The sequence below is a fragment of the Anas acuta genome, chromosome 16 (genome assembly GCF_963932015.1).
Source record: "Anas acuta chromosome 16, bAnaAcu1.1, whole genome shotgun sequence".
NCBI classification, from domain to species: Eukaryota; Metazoa; Chordata; class Aves; order Anseriformes; family Anatidae; genus Anas; species Anas acuta.
In genome coordinates, this window is record NC_088994.1 from 8,239,983 (window position 1) to 8,260,971 (window position 20,989).

General features: G+C 51.1%; 1 protein-coding gene and 1 long non-coding RNA gene across 16 annotated transcripts in view; both read right to left on the reverse strand.

Annotated features, from left to right (window-relative positions):
- Positions 1-12,177, reverse strand: part of EPB41L1 (erythrocyte membrane protein band 4.1 like 1) — a 70,797-nt gene extending 58,620 nt beyond the window's left edge. For 7 of the 15 annotated variants that reach the window (XM_068701074.1, XM_068701075.1, XM_068701072.1 and 4 more), the window contains exons 1-2: positions 12,033-12,177; positions 2,991-3,040 (exon numbers count right to left, since the gene is read on the reverse strand). The gene's annotated coding sequence lies outside the window, so the exon portion shown is untranslated. The remainder of the gene's footprint in view (positions 1-2,990; positions 3,041-12,032) is intronic. The other 8 variants (XM_068701083.1, XM_068701086.1, XM_068701085.1 and 5 more) reach the window with 2 other exon arrangements.
- Positions 12,178-12,974: 797 nt separating this feature from the next.
- Positions 12,975-19,612, reverse strand: LOC137865724 (uncharacterized). The gene is made up of 3 exons (XR_011102049.1): positions 19,434-19,612; positions 14,309-14,473; positions 12,975-13,428 (listed from the first exon to the last, which is right to left on the reverse strand). It is a non-coding gene; the product is annotated as an uncharacterized lncRNA (long non-coding RNA).
- Between the last annotated feature and the right edge of the window lie 1,377 nt (positions 19,613-20,989).

The window sequence follows — 20,989 nt, forward strand, 5'->3', positions numbered from 1 at the left end:
GACACTGACCCAAAGGCTGGTAACTGTGACCAGCTTCAAAAAGCAAAATTAGTGCATTAAGAAGGAGAAGAAAGAAGTTCTAGCTTACCCACGTGCACATATGCCCTGTGGAAATATCATTCAGACATTCAGACCTGTGTCAGAAGCGGGCAGGGGTGTTAGGACATCTGGACCATGCATCACCAAGGAACACTCCTCCTCCACCAGTGACTGCAGAAAGCAGCTCCTATCCACACTCCAAGTCACCTGCTGCCTCTGTGGCAATCTGCTCACAGGCAAAACCAAGAAGAGGAAGGCACTATCTATGGGGTTTGTTGTCTTGCACTGGCCCATAGCAGCCAGGGAGATCAGCTGCAAGAAGGACACAGAAGCAGACAGCCGGGAAACTACAAGCCCAGCCTCCAAGCAGAGCACTGGGAAAGAAGAGTGTGAGCAGCTGCAGGTGAAGAGCACTCAGAGCAAGAGGAGCCAATACAGGGAACCCAGCTTAGTCAAGCACTCGGCCCTGCCTTCTCCCAACCTCTTTTCCCTGCTAAAGGCAACCACGAGCTCTCAGGCAAGCTGACCAGCAAATACTGTACAGTCTTAGTCCTCCTTTTTACTGTAGAGGGGAGGAAAGCACTGGCACAGGTTGCCCAGAAGTTGCGGAGTCTCCCTCCTCCTCAAGAGTTCTTCAAAATCTATCTGAATATGATCCTGGGCAGCCTGCTCTGGGTGTTCCTGATTGAGCAGAGGGATTCGACAAGGTGTTCTCCTTCCAACCCTAACCATTTCGTGATCTTCAGCCCCAAAAGAGCCCTGTTCAGGGCCAAAAGCAGTGGATTCAAAGTGCCATTTCCTCCAGTCACATCTTGTGCATCACTTTCCAGGAGGAAGGCCAGCTCCTTAGAGCAAGATCCCAAGGAGAGTTCTTCCTCTTCACCTCTGCCTGCCAAAATTCAGCAGCAAGCCCTTCGTGGTATTGATGAGGTACAGTCAGCTGTGGGGAAGATGCAGAAATGTAGAATGAAAGGCTGACAGTTACGCCAAGACTGGGAGCATCACAAGCCCCCACCGAAGGGCAGGGACACGCTCCTCAGCACAGCACAGCAGCGGGTCAGGCCACACGTGCTGCCCCAGCGATGCTCTGCTTGCCAGGACCTGCCAGGCAGCGGGGCCCACAGGCTCCGTGCTGTCACCCCAGCGCATGGCTCAGCAAGCTTCCCCGAACTGCACAGGAACAAATCAGTTCTGCTTCAATGTGCAAGTGTTTTCTCCAAGTTGCTGGTGCATCTGTGCCTCACACAGCTAACAAGGACACCTATTAAACAAAGTACAAGCAAGAAAGAGACACAAGAAACCCAACACACCCAGAGCTGAGCCACTGACATCCTGCTGCACCCAGGGCACCAAGGCTGCCAGCAAAGCCAAGGGCATGGCGGGGTGCTGGGAGTCGCAGCAGGGCTCACTCAAAGCTTCTGGTTTGGCACCCAGCACAGGGGAGTCTCCGTCCCCATCGCCACACACCTCACCCTGTCCTCTCAAGCATAGCCAAGCTCACGTTCAGTGAGAAGGGAGCAAGGAGCCCTTGGGGGCTCCCCAGCATTTCTCAGGGATAGTCTTAATTGCCAGAGCAGAGGGAGCCGCGGAGGGCAGGCAGGAGCTGCCCAGGATGGGAGGGGACACTCCTCTCCCCAGAGAGGGAAGAAAAAGGAGCTTGTAGCAAGAAGGGGACGGCTCTGCAGGGGAACCTCAACAGCCCTGTTGTAAAGACAGGGACTCACCCCTCCAGCACAGGGGCAAAGTTTCCCAGCAGGCATCACACAGCAGCCAAACACTGCCATGCCAGGCAGCCTTCCTCACTCAGAACCCCAGAGCAGCAGCACTCAGACCCCATGCCAGAGGGAAAATGAGGCACGCGGTGATGCAGGGTCATGTGCAAACCAACACTCAAGTTAGAACTGCACTTCTACCTCTCTAATTCCAAAACTGGTATTCCAACACCCAAATGTCTGTGCAGCACAGAGAGAAGGGACAGGAAACTCTGTGCTCCTTGTTTTCCCTCTGGACATGGGCAGAACTGGACCTGCAAAGAAGCCCTCTGGAGGGCCAGGCTCCTAGCTCTCTGCTGGTGAGGAACTGCTCCTAAGAACTAACGAGCTGTTCTGTTCAGATCCAAGGACACCTCCAGCCCCAAGGAGCACATCTGCAGCTCTCAGCAAGGATGTGGAGTCCCTGCCCATAACCTGAGCACTGCCTGCCTCAGACAGGCAGGAGCCATACCCTCAAGTGCATGGTGTTGTAACCAGCAACAGCAGGGTGCTGGAGGAGGTACAGAGGTGACAGTGTAATGCAGACCTGCACCAAGGCAGTGGAGCAGAGCAGACCACCCACCTGGAGGGACCCAAGGTGTTACAGCCCTCTCCAAAAAAAGGGCTTCACTCTTTCCGGTTCCCCAAAAATTTAAATCTGCGGCTCAGATCTCTGCCCTCACTTGTCTTCGACTCCAAGTTGCAAACCCGGGACACACTTCGTGCCAGCTGTGCCCAACCAAACCTGAAACCCTGGGACCTCCTCACAAAACACAGTGGCACATTTTGCTGGTTTGCAAATGCACTGCCTTCCCTAAAAGGCTGCACATGGAAACTTAATGTAAGCGTGACCCAAAACAGCTTTGTCAATAAGCAAAGATTCAGACAGCCGGTAGGAGCCTTCCTGTTGGCAAATGGGCTATTGCCTAACTCCTAAAATAGGAAAAATCCCAAAGCATTAGAAAAGCCATAAGAATCCCAGTTCCAAGAGTTCTGCACTTCAGCAGTAGCAGGCCAGGTTTCCTGTAATCCTATGTGGGTTTCTAGCAAAGAACCAGCCACCACACAAAACTCTTTCATACTGCAGCACCATCTCCAATCTCCTGCCACCAGCCAGCACAAGCCCTTCTACCCTACAAAATCCAGTTGGTCTGACACGAGATCTAGAAAGGAGAATAAAGGCTTTCAAGATAAACTCACACTGCTTCCAGGGGCTTATCTCAGCACTCTGCTCAGGCACAATTCAGAACCTGCAAAGAAGAAATCGGATTTGGTTAAAAGGAAAAAAAATATCATCCCAGGGATGATGACAGGCACATGGACAGGCAGTAGCCAGGGGTTTCATCACAAGATGGTGCCCAAACCGCTCAAGCACCGCATTTAGACACCATACAAATTCGCTTGCTGAAGAATTTCCGCTACAGATTTCTTTAAATGCAGCTTTACTCTCAAAGAGAGTTACGTGAAAACAGCACCTTCTAAAGCAGCATATCTGCTCGCTGCATGTGTTCGGAGCCAGCCCTGCTAATCTGACTGGTAAAAGCAAGTATTTACTACAGGCAGCACTGCAGAACCAAGACACCTCTGAGAAGTGAAACAGATACATTCTTGGCTTGCACAGCCAATTGCTACCCAAGTTCTCATTTCAGGGCCATCTGTGCCATGTCATTGTCTTCTGTCCCTCTGTCTCACCTGCACAGCCCCTCTGACAATGATAGCCCAGGCAAGGGGCAGTGAGGGCAACATCTGGTCTGCAGGACTCTCCTCCTGGGCAATGACGCACGATACATGGGGAAACAGTCTGGCTCACCCATCCACAGAGAGACAGGCAGGTTTGGCATACCAGTAGTAAAATGAGCAGCTTTAAAAGGAAACGCTCCAAGAACCGGATCCTGCAACAGCATTTTCAGAGCCATGTGTTGGATGACAGCTATGTCTAATGGAACAAGGAAAAAATAAAGGAGACCCTTGCAGGCACAGAGAAGAGCTGCAGTCCAGTGGTCTCTACAGTTACATAAAGGAATTAGCAACGTCCAACAGCACAGCAAGGACACCTCCTCCTTTTTTACAAAGGTTAATTTTCAAATATAAGTTCAACATGCACAGGCGATCCTCTCATAAGCACAAATGCAAAAGCAGAATAACTTGCTTATGCAAAATTCAATCACCTCAGAAACATCATAAGCAAACAAACAAAAACAAACCAAAAGCCCTTTGAGCACTCAGCATCAAGGACTCAGAGCTCGCTTGTTCCACATTTCACACAGATGCAGTAAAACCCTTTCACTCCCTGTCAACAAAAGTCAGCCACATGCAGCCCTACGCAGCTTGCACTGTATGAAAGTGCCAAGACCAGGCTTTGGCTCCACAGGAGCAACACAGATCCACAGCAACTTTCTCAAAAGCTTGCTCAGGGCACAAAAGCTGTTCCACTTCCATTTGGACAGAGTCCCCAAGCAGCACAAGGTGACACGCAGCATCCAAGCACTTACACTGTCAGCCTTCAGCAGCTAGCTCAGATATTGCAGCTGGCTCCAGTCCACATCATTGCGAACAAGGACAGGACATTACATTGTCCATCAGACCTGATGCAGTAAGCCAGGAGCTTCAGCACCTCCAGGGAAACAAAATCACCTTTGAGCAGGGCAAATTTACTGCCCAGGCCATCCCAAGGGACACGGCTGCCAGCACTGCCCTGGCCAGCGTCCCTTCACTGCACGGGGTAAAGTCCAAGGAAGAAAGAGCAGCTTCACCTTCCTGGCTCTTCACACCCCTCGATCCCACAGCAGACTTCTTTCCTGCTTCTGCCTCCTTCTCTCAGGCAGGTGCTGCCCTGGCTGAGGACGCAGGTGGAGGAGCCCCACCAGCAGCCCAGCTCGTGCAGCTCCACTGCCGGCAGCTGACACACAGGTGCCCAGCAGGCCAGGCTGACCAGGCTCAAAGACCTGCCCTGAGACGGCTGCACAACACCCCAGGGACCTGCAGGGATCACTCCCAGCCACTCTCCTCATTGGCGTGACAACAAACCCCCACAGCCCTGCTCCTACTCTACCAAGCCCAGAGATTCCTGGGGGGTCCCCATGCTGCTCCCAAACTCATGCACTCGGCCTCCTCTGTCCCAGCTCGAGGGCAAGTCGAGAGGTAGAGGGGAGCAAGCAGGCACGCAGCAGCCTGTCAGTCCCCCCAGGAGCAGGAGCCCAGCTCCCATCTGTCAGCAGCCCCGGGGCTGCAACTCGTTCCCCCAGAGCAGGAAGACAGAGGGGGCAGACACCAAGGGCAGGGCAGAGGCACCCAGCATCCCCCATCTGCGTGTGCTATGGCACCAGCACCTGTGTGCTGCCAAACAAAGCCCTGTGCTCCCAATCAGCCACGGAGCATCCGTCCCTCCTGTTTGCTGCTGCTGCTGAAGCGGGTTTCACCGGGGCTGTCTGCATTTCAGCAGGGAGACACTCTGGGATCTGAGCTACTGCATCAATTAATATCATATTAATGAAGTGCTTTGAGAAGGCAGGCATCTGAGAACAAACCCTCCCCCATCCCTGCTAGCTTCTGACTCCCTGTAACACTCCCGCTAGCAAAAATGCCTGCTAGATTGTATCGCGATCTCTGCCATGCAGCTCTCCCAGCACAAGGCTGCCGTACGCCATTTCAGCCACAGACAAGTGCCTCCGGCTTGGAAACATCCCGTGATGACCCACATTGTCACAAACTCACAGCAATTATCCAGCCTGACCCTGGCAGGGCAAGCGTGAGGGCTGGCTGTCAAAGCAGGCACTGGGACACTGACCACAGGCAGGAGGCTGAATCAGCCCGACAAATGCTGCAGTCCCTTCAAGGGGCAGAGCCCAGCCAGCAATGCTGGCAGGCTTAGCTCCTTGCGGGGGTTAGGAGGAAGCCGTATGGCATGCCCAGCTTGCTCAAATCTAGGCCAGAGCATTGCAAAAATGTTCATCAGTCCTTCCTCAAGAGAGGGGATGGAGGAGCAGGCGCTGATCTCCTCTCTGGTGACCAGCGAAAGGACTGGAGGGAACAGCTTGCAGCTGCGACAGCAGTGGTCACGGCACCAAGCCTGCTGAGTTCAAGAAGCATTTGGATAACACTCTCAGACAGATGGTCTGATTTTTTGGGTCGTCCTCTAGGGATCTAGAACTTGGACTAGATGATCTTTTGGTCCCTTCCAACTTGGGATATTCTGTGAACAGAGGGCAAGGGAGGGGATTCATACTGTCCCCTCCACTTGTTCACCAGAATGAGACCACGAGTAGGGCACAGCAGTACAGCAGCCCCAGGGCAGCTTAGTGGAACATGAAGCACACCTGGGTAGAGATCCAGCTGTGCACAGCTCCACCCCAAACTGCGATCACATCAGCTCCAGTGACCTAAGCATGCACAGCCCAGCCAGCACTCAGCAGATGACCGTGGACAACACCACCATGGGTAACTCTGGCCTTGCAGGTTGTCCTGCCCACATGTGGTGGGACTGAGCTTCAACGCAACAGCGTGGAAGTGGCCAAGCAGGCTTATAGCTACAGTGGAAATTGCCACCAAAACACAGCAGGAGCAGCTGTGTTTTCTCTATCTGTACCCCCTCTGCTACTTTCAACAGTCATCCTAAAGTCAGCTGTATTTCTTACAGATGTATTACACACTAGACCAAGGTAACCAGCAAGGATGTACTCATGCCATACTATCAGAAAGCATTTTTTTGGTTCCTCAGGGAAGAGCCCCAATGAATTTGCACAGGTAATGGTCCTTGCTTCATGTAGGCATGCATATATTCTGGCCCAGACCAGACCTCAAAGGGTATTTTTGTTTCTGCAGAGTAGTGGTAGAACAACATCACCTATCAGGAGTTGTAATAAATCTCTCCTAAAAGGCAATACTACTGAGAATTCAGGCTGGAAGTTTCCTGACCCAAAGGTGAGCATCACTGTTGGGTTTGTGTTCTTGGCAAAAATTCCACCTTCCCTTGGAAAGCAGTAAACCTCACTGTCTGGCGAGGGGTGCCTCGCACCTTTGCACAGCATCACTCCCCCGCTTTGTGACTTTTGCCACCTCCCTCTGGTCACTGGCAAAGATGAGACGCAACATTTTGTCAGGTGCCATGCCATACCGTGCTCAGCAGGAGCAGACACTGCCAGATCAATAGTGCATCTAACGAGAACATTTAATTGCTTCTCTCGTATTCAGGGGTACTGTTCCCCAACGGGATAATTAGAGAGGAAAACCTGCAGGACCACTCCCAGTGCTGCAGCCCTTCATGTTGGGCCACCTGGATGATGGCTCCGAAGGGCCAGAGAAGGGTGTGAAGGAGCTGCCTGTCCCCCCTGCAGCCCGTCCCCCCTGCAGCAGGCTGCCAGCGTGCGCACCTAGCTGCCTCCGGATGAGCCAGGCCAGCTTTCTGCTGGCGCTCACCACAGCAAGCACAATTTGCTGATTACAAAGGGGATATGTCATGTAAAATGAACATTCAGATTCCCGTCTCTTCTACCCGTAACAAAATGCCTCGTGAAATGGCTTATTCTGCTCTGCCATAGAAATCTGTTTCCATTCAAAAGCCTGATACGGGCAGAGAGAGGGAGCGGGGGAGCAAAGCTAAAAATACCTTCTGAAGGATACCACGGCAGCAACAGATTCACAGGAAAATGAAGTGGGAAGGGGGCTGTGAATGTGTTAAGATCCTGTTTAACCTCTCCCCAGCCACCTAAAAATCCACCCAAGTCAGAAACGATACTTCAGCATTTCCTTTGTGCAAAAGATGACTCCACCCTGTGTTTTCCTCTTCATCTGATACTCCATGAAGTATACCGGCACACATCTCTGCTCCGCCACCAGTCAGTAAGTAGGGCCAAGGCAGTGGGTTAGTAGGAACAGAAGAGGAAAGAGTCAGGTGGGTGGAACCTGGCAGAAAAATTCTACTGTAAATCCTCATTCAGCATCGGCTCAAACGCGGGATGCATTTTACACTAGCACAGCACCTGGACCCAGATTTGACCACGTCTCCAATACCCTGGAAAGGAGCATCAGTCTTTTGGACCAGACTGGGAAACAGAAGAGATAAGGCAAAACAAGGCCAACAAGACTACCATGGGGTCTGATTACAGCTGATGGGGAGAGAGCTGGCTTCTGAAAGGGAAATGGATCAGATATTAAAGTGATACCACATTTCATCTCTACAAAGAGACCAAGTACACAAATAAAACTGCTGATCTGCTGGGAACAGCAGATCTGCAGCTTCAACCTCATTTGTCTCGTGGTTTGAGCACAATGGGGCCAGCCCAGTCTCCTCTCCGCTCTGTGATCACACCAGACCCAGCCAGGATGCTCCTTGCCCAGACCCAGCTGCTCCCACACAGGGCAGAGTCGTTCTGAGACACTGTCAAGCCCACAGGACAGCTAACATTGGACGAGGTTTTTTGTTTTGTTTTGTTTTGTTTGCCCCCTATGGAGGGGACCATCAGCATAAGATGGAAGGAAATTCCCTCCCCTTCCAGACCATTATTTTCTGTGTTTCAGGCTCTGTCCATTACTCCCTCCCTCCCAGACAGTAAGCCTGTGATGTGTGCATGACTATGCACATGTACATGCATACACTATAAGCAGGCACTACATAATTCTCAGCTTCAATTCAAAGCACCCTCAGCTGTGTACTGAGACATGCAGACATGAAGCATTTGTACCAAATCACCAGAGTTCTAAGGTGACCCTCCCTTTCCATATAGCCCTACATTCCCCCATCCAGCACAAGGAAAACAAACCTTGGCTTCTGCCCCAGCTGTAGAAAAGCTCAACCAAAACACCTCCTGTTTCGGATGCCCCTATATACCTCCTCCGTTCACCTCCTTGGAGAAAGGAAGGATGGATGGAGCAACTATCATCCTAGATGAGGGACATCCACAGGCCTGGGCTGAACATCCTACTTTGCACCAAAGACACACCATGGGGACAGCAGAGCTGCTGCAGAAAGCAGCTGCTGCTTCCACGGCAGCAGACACAGACACCCAAATCTCTTCCCTTTCACACTCAGAGTCCTTGGACAAACCACAAGCTTCCACTCAAGGGCTGAGAGGATAGATGGGTTTGGAACCACAAGGAAATACTGTGCCACGTCCCCACCAAGGACAGTCTCTTCCCACCACTGTTCCCATCTCCTGTAATCCAGACAAGGCGATGAGCAGGAGAAAACCCGCTCGCTCGGCAGGCTGCCACCCTGAGTAACAGGGAGGCCCAAGGCAGGCAAATCCATCCAGCCAGGAAGGAGATACCAAGGCAAACAGCTCCCAGACTCCCACCACCACCACAACTTCTTCCTTGCTCAGAGGAGAGCACAAGCCAGCAGTGAGCCCCAATCCAGGCTCAAACCCCCGCCCGCCCAGGTGGAGGAAGAGCCCACACTGCTCATGGCTGCCGAACCTCCCAGGTCTTCTGGCACAATCACCATGGTTGTGACAAACCCAAACCTGCTGACTCACAGCCACCTGACTGCTCTAATGAGAACAATAAGCCACGCAGCCGTCACTGTCACAGCCTCAGCACAAGCACGTTTTTAGATGCTGTGTGAGAGTAACTTATCTGTAACCGTACAAGTCTTCCTGCGCAGGAGCTTCCAGCCACCAGGCCTGGGAATCTCCACCATTCTGTGTTGTTTTTTTTATCTATGCTCAAAACAGAGCTTCAGATTTCAGAATAGGCTCAGACCTTCAAGTGACAGGCACCACATGAAAGTCTACTATATAGCTAAACACAGGCCTTCCAGACACCCACACAGATCTGCCACCAAGCCTGAGCCCATGCTCAACCCATCTCCTCACACACGCTTCCCCATCAGCATCCCAGCTGTCGCTCAGGCAGCATATCACTGTGCCCAAGGCAGCAGGGAATTGTCATCATTTCATAGCTGAATAAAATTAAGGCAAAGGACACTCAAGCGAAGCCTGTGAGACCAGGCAGGAAACCCAGAGCGAGCCTGGGAACAGCCAAGCCCACCTCCTGTTCTTTAACCAACAGGCCATTCTCCACAACTTCCTAATTTAGAAATCCTAATTATCTTCAGGAAATATTTTTCTAGGAACAAAATTAGCCAGGCACCTGACCGGTCTTTCTGTCCATGCAACCCCCTTTTAGTTATGCAAAACTCTTCAGCAGTGCTAGAGCAAGGAGTGTGGGCAACACAGAGGCACTTCAGTTATATACGGGACAAGGGCTTGGTGCTGCAAGCAGAAAGCAGGAGAGGTTATTCTGTAAATCGAGGAGAGATTCACCTCCTCACCAGGACCAAGGTCATCAACCAGAGCTTAAAAGGGAACTCAGCTGCCTTGGGGAAGAAAATTGATTTTGAAAAATTTCCACCAAGGCCTTCTTCAGCCAACCTGGCCACCTCTCCTGGCTTCCCATGAACAGTATGCCAGAAGACACTTGCCCTGCAAGGCTGTCATATGTCATGGTGACGATGGCAGCAGCCCAGGAAACAGGACTCACTAAGCTCTTTGCCTGCACTAGACAGGAAAGGTACCAAAACCTTGTGCACCAGGAGTGCAGGCTCTTTTCTACAGTCATGCTTTTTGCACAGAAATACAACCCCAGACATTTTTTTATTTTTTTAGAAGCTTTGTACAAAACAAAACATCTCTCCTGAGAGTTCTGGAAAAGGCTGATGTCTCAAAAATCAGTAAAAATAAAAATGCTGGATAGTTCTAGCTACAACATCAATGCTTAACCAAAATGGTGGGAAAAAACCTTCCTGCAGAGCCAGCCTACCGTCAGTGCAAACATGCAGGCTCTGCAGCTAACCCAGAGCAGCATCACACCCTCCCAAGACACCCTGAACCCCTGCGGTCACAACCAGGGCTCTGCTATTTACAGCAGTGTCTGGTTTAATGACTCCATCGCCATCTGAAGCTGCTGTTAAAGCAATAAACATGGCACAATGATTGCAAAGAGATGTGAATGCTCTGCTCACAGCAGTGGCTGCGAGCAGGGGAGGCAGCTCACGCCCCCAGGGGATGGCTACAAGCTGATGATTCACCAAATCTGGGGATTGCCCTTGCATAAGAAGGGAATGATTTGGACGAAAGGGGGTAATTGTATACCTGCCATATGCTACAATAACAAGGGTCTGACACAGCTCAGAGAACACACCCTGCCTCTCCTGCCAGGCTGGGGGTCCTCAGGGAGAGCATGGCTCTGAGCACCCTGGGGAGACCTGCACAGGCTCCGTGCCTGCCAAACCAAAAGCCAAAAACGTACAATTAAGGAGCAATTGACTTGTCAGGATCACTACCCAAATCCAGCCTTCCCTCAGCTCCAAATGTGCTTGAACACAACATGGGCACACTGCTGAAGGCCACAGGGACAGGTCCACAGCCTGCATAGCTGTGGCAGCTCAAGTCAAAGGGACGAGAGGCAGGGACAGAGGGCTGCAAAGGAGCCAGAGGGCTGCCAGGCAGCAGAGGGCTGCCAGAAGCAGACCTCGGTAACAAAAGGCTTCCCACACCTCAAGCTGTTTGGATGCAAAAGCCACTTTGAACAAGCCCAGTGTGAGAATATGAGGGAAAATGACAGCTAAGTGCAGGCAGAGGCTGATGCCTCTCTAGGTAGCTGGAAAAGCCACACCTCTCAGGGCATTTCAGCGGGGGGTGGCAGATCAGGAGTCACCTCACACCATCGACAGCTACATCAAACGCGGCTTTTCCATCGCCTGCTCCTGCAGCATTGCTGCAAATCTCCAGCGGCACATACCCAGACCTTTGTTTGTCCACAGAAGGGTCCCTACCACAACCCGCTGCGAGAGAAGGGCTGGGCGTGCAGGAGGGAAACAATACCACTGCAGAAGCAGCAATGGAAACGGCATTTTCAACAGAAAGCACTGACAGAGAAGAGGGCCACACGGATCCCCTAAGACGATCTCCCGGGTAACCAGCCTATGGAGAAAATGCTGAGCTCAAGGATACCTCCAGAGCCCACCTCCTGCCATATGACGAGACTCCAAAAATAACCGCAGAAATATGCGCGGACCCATTCCAAGTTGTTCCTGGCTCTCCGCGCATTCTCCCTCAAACCATAAATCGCCTCCCCAAAAACCAAAGCCCCGCGGCTCTTACAGCCACCCGCAGCTCCGGGCGGCTCCGTGCTGCAGGGCCGGGACCCGACCCTCACCGCCGCCTCCTCCCCCCCGCACCCCGGGCGGGCAGCGCGGCCCCAGCCCCTACCCCGATCCCCAGCTCCTCGCTCCCGGCCGCTCACCTGGGCCCGCTCCGCCGCCTCCTCCTCCTCCTCCTCCTCCTCCTCCGGGGCGCGGCCCCACGCCGCAGCGGCCGCCGCCTGCCGCCTGCCCGCCGTGCGGCGGGAGCGCAGCGCGGGGCGGCGCTGCGGGAAGGGACCGGCCCCGAGCCCGAGCCCGAGCCCGAGCCGCGCCGCCTGCCCGCCCACAGCCACAGCCCCGCCTGCCGGGAGCCGCCCCTGCCTCGGCCCGGCTCGGCTCGGCCCCGAGCGGAGCTGTGGCTGAGCTCGGGGTGGTTGTCTGGCTTCGGTATTTTCTGGCTGCCCCTCTCCGGGGGGTGCCGGTTGCTCTCCACCCACGCGTGCACCCCCCCCCCCAGCACCAGGCTCCGCTGTAGCCATCCACGAAACCTTTGTGGAGGACAAAGCTGAAGCGGCCCTCTCTGCCCTGCAGATGCTGAGGGTGGAGGAGAGAAGTGGGGTGTCAGGCACAGGTTAGCATGGGGCTGGGCTTCCCCCTTCCTGGCTATTCTTGTCCTGATGCCCAGGGCCAGCAAGTGTGTGCTGTGCTGGGCTCCAGCTGGGGCACGCAGGGCTCCAAGCACTGTGTGGTGTCCCTGGATTTCCCTGTTCTGCCAGTGACCCCAGGAAATGTAGGTCTGACTGGTCTGACCCAGCCCTCAGCACCCTCACCGGGACAAGGAACTGGAACTGGAACGAGTCTGGCTTCTTCGACTGCTTTATGAAGTGTCCCTTTATTAGCCACATCGAGGCTTTTTCCTGACAAGCCACACAGCAGCAGAGAGCACCAGTCACAAAACGAGGCTGCATGGTCCAGCGGTTAGAGCCAAGGCAGCACTGCCAGCAGGATTGTGGGCTCTAATCCCCCGCCGAGCTGTTGACTCACTGTGCAAACCCAGGCAGGTCCTGCCTCTTTGTGCCGCAGCGAAGCCCAGCTGGAAAGTTGGGTAAATAGCAGGAACCTCTTGGAGAAAAAAAAAAAAAAAAAAAAAAAAAAAAAAAGCACTGTGTCAGGGCCAAGCTTGCCAAGCTTGAGGGAGGGCTTTCATTTACAAATAAATGACATTTAATCTTACTGCTCAGATTCCCCTTGCAGACATAGTTTTCACCTTCAGGCCTCTACCACAGTGCTGTGCTACCAGGTGCTGCTGAATGGGTGCCACCCCTTGCTGCTGCAGCAGCTGCAGTGCAGTCACAAGGGGCATCACTTGCCTGTCGTGCTGTGCTGGTTTTGTAGGGAACTTTTACAGGATAAAGGTTGAACGATATTGTTGCTAAAATAGGCACTGTTGTAGATCTGTGCACAGTCTTGAAGACTATTACTGCCTGTTTTCATCTTTCAGTTCATCCAATTGGAAAAATAACAGTTTCTGTCTGATGGGTCAGATTCTGTCATCCTCTGAAAAGAAATTTAAATGTTAAAAGTGAGTTTGGGTCAAAAACAAACAGTGGTTGACCACATCCATAAGATATTCTTGATAGTTTTCTAATACCTAGCATGGCAGTATTCCCCCTGTGAAGCCAAGGAGCCAGCACGGGAACATGCAAAACAAATTCCTCCAGTGAGGAATCCCTTCTAGCATTGGTACAAATGGCATAGCCTGAGCTGTCTTCCACTTACTAGGAAGTTAAAACTCCTCAGTTTAAGCTAAAATAACAGTTTCAGCTAAAACCAAATGCCCTCGGCAGTGCCGAAGACATGGAAAATGCAATTTATATGCATACTTAGCCATACAGCCCTCTGCCCACTGAAATGAAGAAGAGCTTAATTTGCTAAATATTGATCACCCCATCTTATGATGGATCCTCTTCTGGTTATTCAATAACAGACAAATAAGCTTTTGTACATCCTCATCATATTCCTGCTCAGTGATGGGAACAATAGAGATACCTGCTCAAGCCACACATTACAAATGGGGTGGTGGGAAGGGAACAGTTTTTTGTTGTTGTTGTTTGTTTGCTTGTTTGTTTCCCAGAAAGCACTGAGGAAGTGAGAACTTTACAAGGTTTTTGGGAGCTTAACTGAAACAACAACAATCCCACAGAAATTCAAAGCAGCCCATACTTACTCAGTTGTTTCTTCAGAAAAATCAAATAAATTTCCCAATAAGTTAGCTTTTCATTAGAAAAGTTGTTTTAAATATCCAATTATTTTAAATATACATTTTAAAACATATTATTTTATATATATATATTTTAAATATCCATTTAAATATCCATGATCCACTAGCAGCCCTAGGGAACTGTCTGTCCACCCACACCATGTTGGACATGGAGACCTTTGTTGCTCAGCCGTGCACGAGGGAAATCCCTGAGCCTCCTGCAGTGGCGAGGTGATGGAGGAGCCTGCAAGCACTGCTCACTGCTCGGACCACCTGGGACCCACGCTTTCGCAGCTGAAGTGAGATCTCCTGGCCACACTCCCATTGTCTGGCAGAATCGGCCTGAAAAAAACAACATAAGAAAATACTAATGCCAGTACAAATAAATGAGGACTGGCATAAAAGGAAAGGCTTTGCAGATGTTTGATGTTTCAATGGTAGGACAGATTTGGTCACTGGGCTCTTACTAGATCTCCTCAAGAACTTGTATTTTTATATTTTTTTAAATTTTTTTCCAGCATATTTTCCCATTACAACTAAAATCTGCAGTGAGTCTGCCCTGGATTTATGGATGGAAACCAAAAAAGGTCAGGACATACTTCAGTAGTGACCCTTGACTGCATTTCTACATTCCTTGCTGTTACATGGTTTCTATTAACTCCTGTCTCATCATGACCGCTTTCCCTGTTGGAAGCAGTGTTAGCACTCCTTCCAGGCACAGAGCAAACTATTAATTAGTCCTTGCAATAACAGTGTCAGGGAAGCACACCTCTGGTTATTAATAATCGTTGCAAAGTGTTCGTCATCAGATCTGCAAATACAAGGATGTAGCAAAAGTCAGTGTGATCGTGTTCCTGCCCACTTGCAACAGGAGGTGAACACATCCCCGTGTGCATACACGTGCACACACACAGGCACGCACAAGCACAATCTGGTTCACTGCCAGATCTGCCTTGCAGTTGTCAAGCCCTGCCTGTGACCAGCTCTTGGGCTGTGGGGGACAGTGGAGGAACTGAGTGCACCAAAAGCTTTTAATCCATAAAACCCAGCAGCATGGAAAGAAGAGCATGTGGTTTTGGAAAGAGATTATTCTGAGAATCCTTGCCTGAGCTGCTGCTAGAAGTAATGCTCTGCGGTGACAACCTTTCTTGCCTCTCTTGTTTATGCAGGCCATGAAAAGGCCCTTTGTGGCTCTCAGGGAGCCAGCTGCCAGCTGGGAGCAGTGAGATACTCCATGTGCTCCTCATCTCCTTCCCACTTGGCAGAGTTGTGCCTGCGGTGAGGTACAGGGTGCCTGAGGGCTGAGGGGGGCTTGCAGAAGCAGTCAGCCCTGCTGGAGAGGGAGCATGACTCCTGGCACTGCACTCCTGGGCACTTTCTGCCCTGCATGCCTTTTGGAGGTGGGGAACCCACTGGTGAGCTTCCAGCAGCTTCAGGCCAATGTTTCCATCCAAAGAAAACACATGCAGCTCTTGGTACTCATGCAGGGCCATCTGTGCCATCTTCCTCCAGGTTGTTTGAGTGGGACCCAAAGCCTGAAGAAGTCTCTGGGACTAAGATATCGCCAGATAACTTAGATCAAACCTTGTATCCCTATATGTCTGGAGCCCTGGAGTCTTTGGGGATACGCAGCCCTCCCACTGCCTTCATCCTGCTTCCCAAGTAACAAGATCTAGTGGCAAAATGCAGTCTAGGCCTGTCGATCTTCAGATAGTTGAGCATAACTTTGGGTAGTTACGCATGTCCTTGACAACTAAGAACACAAGGGACGGGAAATGCGTTTTTAAAATTTAATCAAAAGCGATTCATAACCTGCCTAATAGCTGTAACACATTCCAGCTTGGAGGGGTAACAGGATTTCAGTGGGAAGAACTGCAGCATCTCTGGGGCGCAGGGAGGAAGGCATATTTGCCCACTTTCTAGGCAGGGAACCTGAGGACCAGGGCAGGATGTGGATTGCCTCTTGCCACGAGACAGAGTTATAAACTGCAAAGTAACCAGGAAAGCACTTTTGCTGTGTCCATCTCAGCAGACCCGTGGCACAGACGGGGTCCAAAGCAAGTCAGTGATGGGCTTAGGAGACACCGGTGAAAAGAGTGACAACATTGACAACCGATTACTTCTTTTCCATGGGCTGTAAGGGGAAGGAGGAAGGGCTGGACAGGTTCTGCTCCCAGTTGCAGCCTTTGCCCTCTGTGCATGTGCTTCCCCATACTGGCAAGAGCCTTGTGGAAGACTCTCATTCCTTTGATGGGCTTTCAGCAAAGACCAGCCAGATGCAATCCTGGGTCATGAGTCCCTGGAGAGCATCAGTTCCATCCTGACGAGAGACCAGTGAGGCTGAGGATTTACCCTGAACTTCATACGATCAGCAGAACCATGGGATATCCTGTGTCTTTCCATCCTGATGCTGCCAGGAAATTATCAGTTCTCCTGAGGGGAGACCCTGGCATGTGTCTGACATATTCTGATTAAATGGATGGTTCTGACAGCTTAATTAACTGCCAGCTTGAGAATGGCAGGGGTTGACCAAAATGAGTCTGACACTAGACTACCCACTGAGAGCCAAGCCGAGACCCACCCAGCAGAAACCCTAGGCACCAAGGAGAGAAAAAGCAGAAAAAGATGAAGAACAAAGCGGAAACTGTGGAGCACAAACATGCTAGTGTTTACTCCCTTAACACAAACACCATTCTGCCAACATCAGTGCTCTGAGGCAGAAAAGATTCAGTTGATGTGGCAGCACCCTTTTACAAAGCATCTTCTCCTCTCACATGGCTCCTGCATCACTCAGCTGCCCTAGCTGGACAGGTGCTCTTTAAAGCTGGGTCTATGCTAAGTCGCTCTGCTCTAGGGAGCCACAGCGGAGGGCACACTATTAATCACTGTGTTGCAGTAGGAGTGATGACTTGGAGGACTGCCCCAGTAGAAAAATTTATTTCTGCCCAAGAATTTGACTTTGTACCTAATGCTTCCCAGTCTATTACTTACTAGTGCAAACATTTTGAGAATGTGTGAACTGCGTGAATATTTCTATTAAGAATCACAGGGACATTAAAAAAAAAAATAAATCTATCTGTTCTGGATTTCATATTACCCGTTACAAGCCCTACTGTCCCTGCTCTTGAACCCAGACAACTTTGTGCAAATCTCAGTTTCTAACACATGTGGGTACCAAAGAAAAAGAAAAGTGAAACCTAAAATCTGGAAAGTCAGAAAACAAGAGAGGGTCAAAAGTGATCCAAGGTCCTCTTTGGGTGGAAAAAGACCCACATCACAAGGGACTGTTATAATTATCCAGGCTGGTGCCTCACCCAGTGAAGCCTGAAGAACTACCCCATAGCCTCCTGTGCAGCCTGGGACTGATGGCTGGGCAGATGTCCATGGGAAGGACAGCCAGCTGAGGCATGGTGGGGAGCTGACCGCCGCTCTAAGGAAGTTAATGACCTCTGCTGTATGAATCAGCCCACATTCATGGCTCACACTCAGTGAAGGAACAAAGATGAGGGGGCTGCAGAAGGACCACACATCAGAGCTGTTTGTCAGCCCCTGCCATGTCCCACAGCCAGCACACCAGGGCCTCAGCAAGGACAGACCCTGTTGGACCACTCATGTGGACCATCTCTAAGAGGGCAGGGGCATGGAGAATATCTTAGGGAAAGCACAAACAATCTGGCAGTCTGGCAGTGCCATGGTGTCAGAAGCCATGGCCCTCTCCAGCCTCCCGCAACTAGGAAGGCCCTGCTTCTTGCTCTCTCCAAGTGTCTCTTTCTCATACTGCTCCTGTTCTGGAGCACATGGCTACTCCCAAATGGTCTAAGCCCCTGGGGGAACTTCTTTAATTGAGCCCCAGCACTGACCAACTGATCCAAAACCTGCCTGGAGCTGTGCGGTTCACCCCATACCCCTGCTCTGGACCCCCGTGAAGGCACAGAAGGACAGTCCTCACAGCTGGATACGCTCATCAGGTGCTTTTGGTAAAAGCACCTTACAGACGTCCTCAAAAATACGACTGAAAATGTCAGACCTCAAGCCCAAACCCATGCTGGCATTGGGGCAAGGCCAGGTCCTTCCTCCTTGGTCTTACAAGGCCAAAAGTCAGCTGTTTTAGGGGACTGGCAAGACACCCATGTGTCAGGCAGATACGGGGACAGCCAGTCCATGGGATAGCATGACACAATTTCTAAAAGTTAGGTGCTGGTTTAACATTATCCGGTTCACATTATCCATGTAAATATCTCTTTCAGCTGCAGAATGTGGCTGTCCTCTAACCATGTGAGCTCTTTGCAGCTGTAATTGCTGGGATAAATATGAGTCGATCATTTCTATTATGAAGAGATTTTAGGACCAGAATTAGTATTATGATCTCTTATCAAATGCTGATAACAATGTTTCCCGGGTCAGCTTTATTCCACAACAAGACTCTGAGCAGCAATTGAGCAGCTCCCAGTTGTCGCATTTGCAGCCCTGGCCCTGTAGCTAAGGAGCAATGCAGAGGAACTGAAATTAGCTGGAAAATGACTTTCAATCAGCCTTGCTAAGTTGCCATGAAAATTCAACAATTCAAGTGCAAAGTCTCTATGTCTGTTTGCTTTTTCCATCGCGGCAGAGAGAACGTAAATCCAGTGATATTTTAAGACACCTGTCAAAAAATGCTATTCCCCACCTTGGGTGAAGTGACAAGGCGTTATGCCATGCTGCTGTCTGCCAGGGGGCAGCCTCAATTACTCATCTCTGTGCCATGAGGGTCACCACGTGCTGAGGGTTTGTGAGTGGCCATCAGTAAGACAAAAACAAGGTTGTGAAGTATTCTACCCCTTTGAACTGTTAATAGCAGACCCTCTTTTTCTTTGAAATGCACAAACTGCTGGGGAACAGCACGACTATTAGATAGAATAAGCAGTAACCTGTGCATTCTTTTTTTTCTTTTCCTGCCATTAGAAGAGAGCTGATGGTCACAGCTGTTGGGGAGCTCCCAGCACCTGATGCCTTAGCACCAACTACTGTGGATGCACAGGAGTGCATTTACTGCTGGGTGCTCACCTTCCTGAGGCACCTATGTGACAGAGGGCTATGGAGTCCCAGCCCCTCTTGCCCATAGTCCTGCCTGGTGCAGGCTCTTTTTCTGGTGGGAAAAAGCCAGGTAGCTTCTGTGCCCACCTCCCCCAGATCCTCAGCTGCACCTGTAGCCCTCCATCAGACCAATCTTCTACATCCTCTAAGTGAAATCAAACCTTCCCCAGACCCTCTCCTGTATCCTGCTGCTGGCACCTGTAGGTGGCTGCCTGCAGCTCATGCTGACCTGGCAGTGTTGTCATTGCCTGCTTCCTGCTGCAGCAGCGTGGAAGTATCTTTGACAACAGTTCCACCCTGCGTGGAGAGAAGTTCACCACATACCAACTGGCTCTTGGGTTTTCTTTAACCAAGGGGTTAAAAAAAATGTTGAAAAGCTCCTGCTTGACAGGAGGAAAACTTCTGAAAGTTAACTATTAACCAGCACCTAATAGGGAAGGAAATAAATGTCCCATGAGGCTGGAAACTATTTGCCCATGTGTCCACCTGGTGCTGGGAGGATAATCAATCTTAATTAGCCTGGGTGAACTGCAAGGTCACAAAGGAGAGAGGTAGAGCTCTGAGAAGTTAAACAACCAAATGAGTCTTAGTAGAAAAGAGGAGGTGGTGAGGGTGTGCAGCCATGTGCCCACAGGCTCCCACACAAAATCTTCCTTCCAGCCCAAGGGACTTTAAGGGGCATGGGCTTGGGGACAGAACTCTGTCCCGGTCTTACAGGGCCTCTCATATCTGTGGAGAAGTAACCTACAGGATGGAATTTCCTGGATCTCCATTGTCCAGGAGAAGGGGAAGCCCCTTCAGGAGAAACTGCCAGGGGAGGCAGAAGAGCCTCCACAGTTGGTTCCAGGCCCAGTTCAATGGACTCTGCATGAGTTGGTGCCTGACTTGGCTGGGGGGGTTCTCAGGCTAGCCAACAAGGACTGACAGACAGAGGCAGTACAGATATATGTGTCTTGTACCTTCAGAAAAGCACCCTGTAAACCCAGCAGATCCCCTCCAAGTGGCTGCAGGGCTGCCCTTTTATTTTTTCTGGGATGAGAATGGGGAGCACTCAACCTGTCACCAGGCAAGGTTCCCCATGGCTCTCTCCACACAGTGACTCAAGCACCACGCATTCTGTAATCCATGCTCGGCTGATGCTAACCAGGCAGAAAGGAGGGCATGGGGAGCATGCTGCCATGAATACAGAGCGGGCTTGTTGGTGACAGACAGCACCGTCCACGTGACACTAATGAATATGAGGCTAGGACAGGATGCAGCACCCTGGCTCAGCTCCTGTCCTGGATAGAGTCAGGAAAGCAATTCAAATGGAAATGTCTTGCTACTGAATTAAATAGCTGCTGTGAGGAGGAATAAGAATAAATAGGAAGAACTAGAAAGGAGAAGCGCAGCTGCAGGGATGGGAAAGGTGGAGAGCAGTAGGGGTACAGCAGCAGAAAGATGATGGAGAAGATGCAAAACAGAGGCAGACTTAGGGGAGGGGAGAGGGCAGTGGGGCAGAGGAGCAGATCAGAACGGGAAGAACTGAAGATGTAGTTATGGAGCTGGCTTTCACATTCACTGGTGCAGCTCACCAAAACTGCTTCCATCCCTTAACCCTGGGCAAATGTCCCCTACAGGACCTTTGCAGGAGGACGAGCAGCTTCTTAGCAAGAGCCCCACCTGCCCCACCTGGTCCCACTTCACTGGGGAAGCCTGCTGGAGGACATCTGCCGGCACCACTGTGGCTGCCAGAGAGCCCCAGAGGGCAAATGAGCCCACAAGGAGCTGCTCCTCTGCATGCTG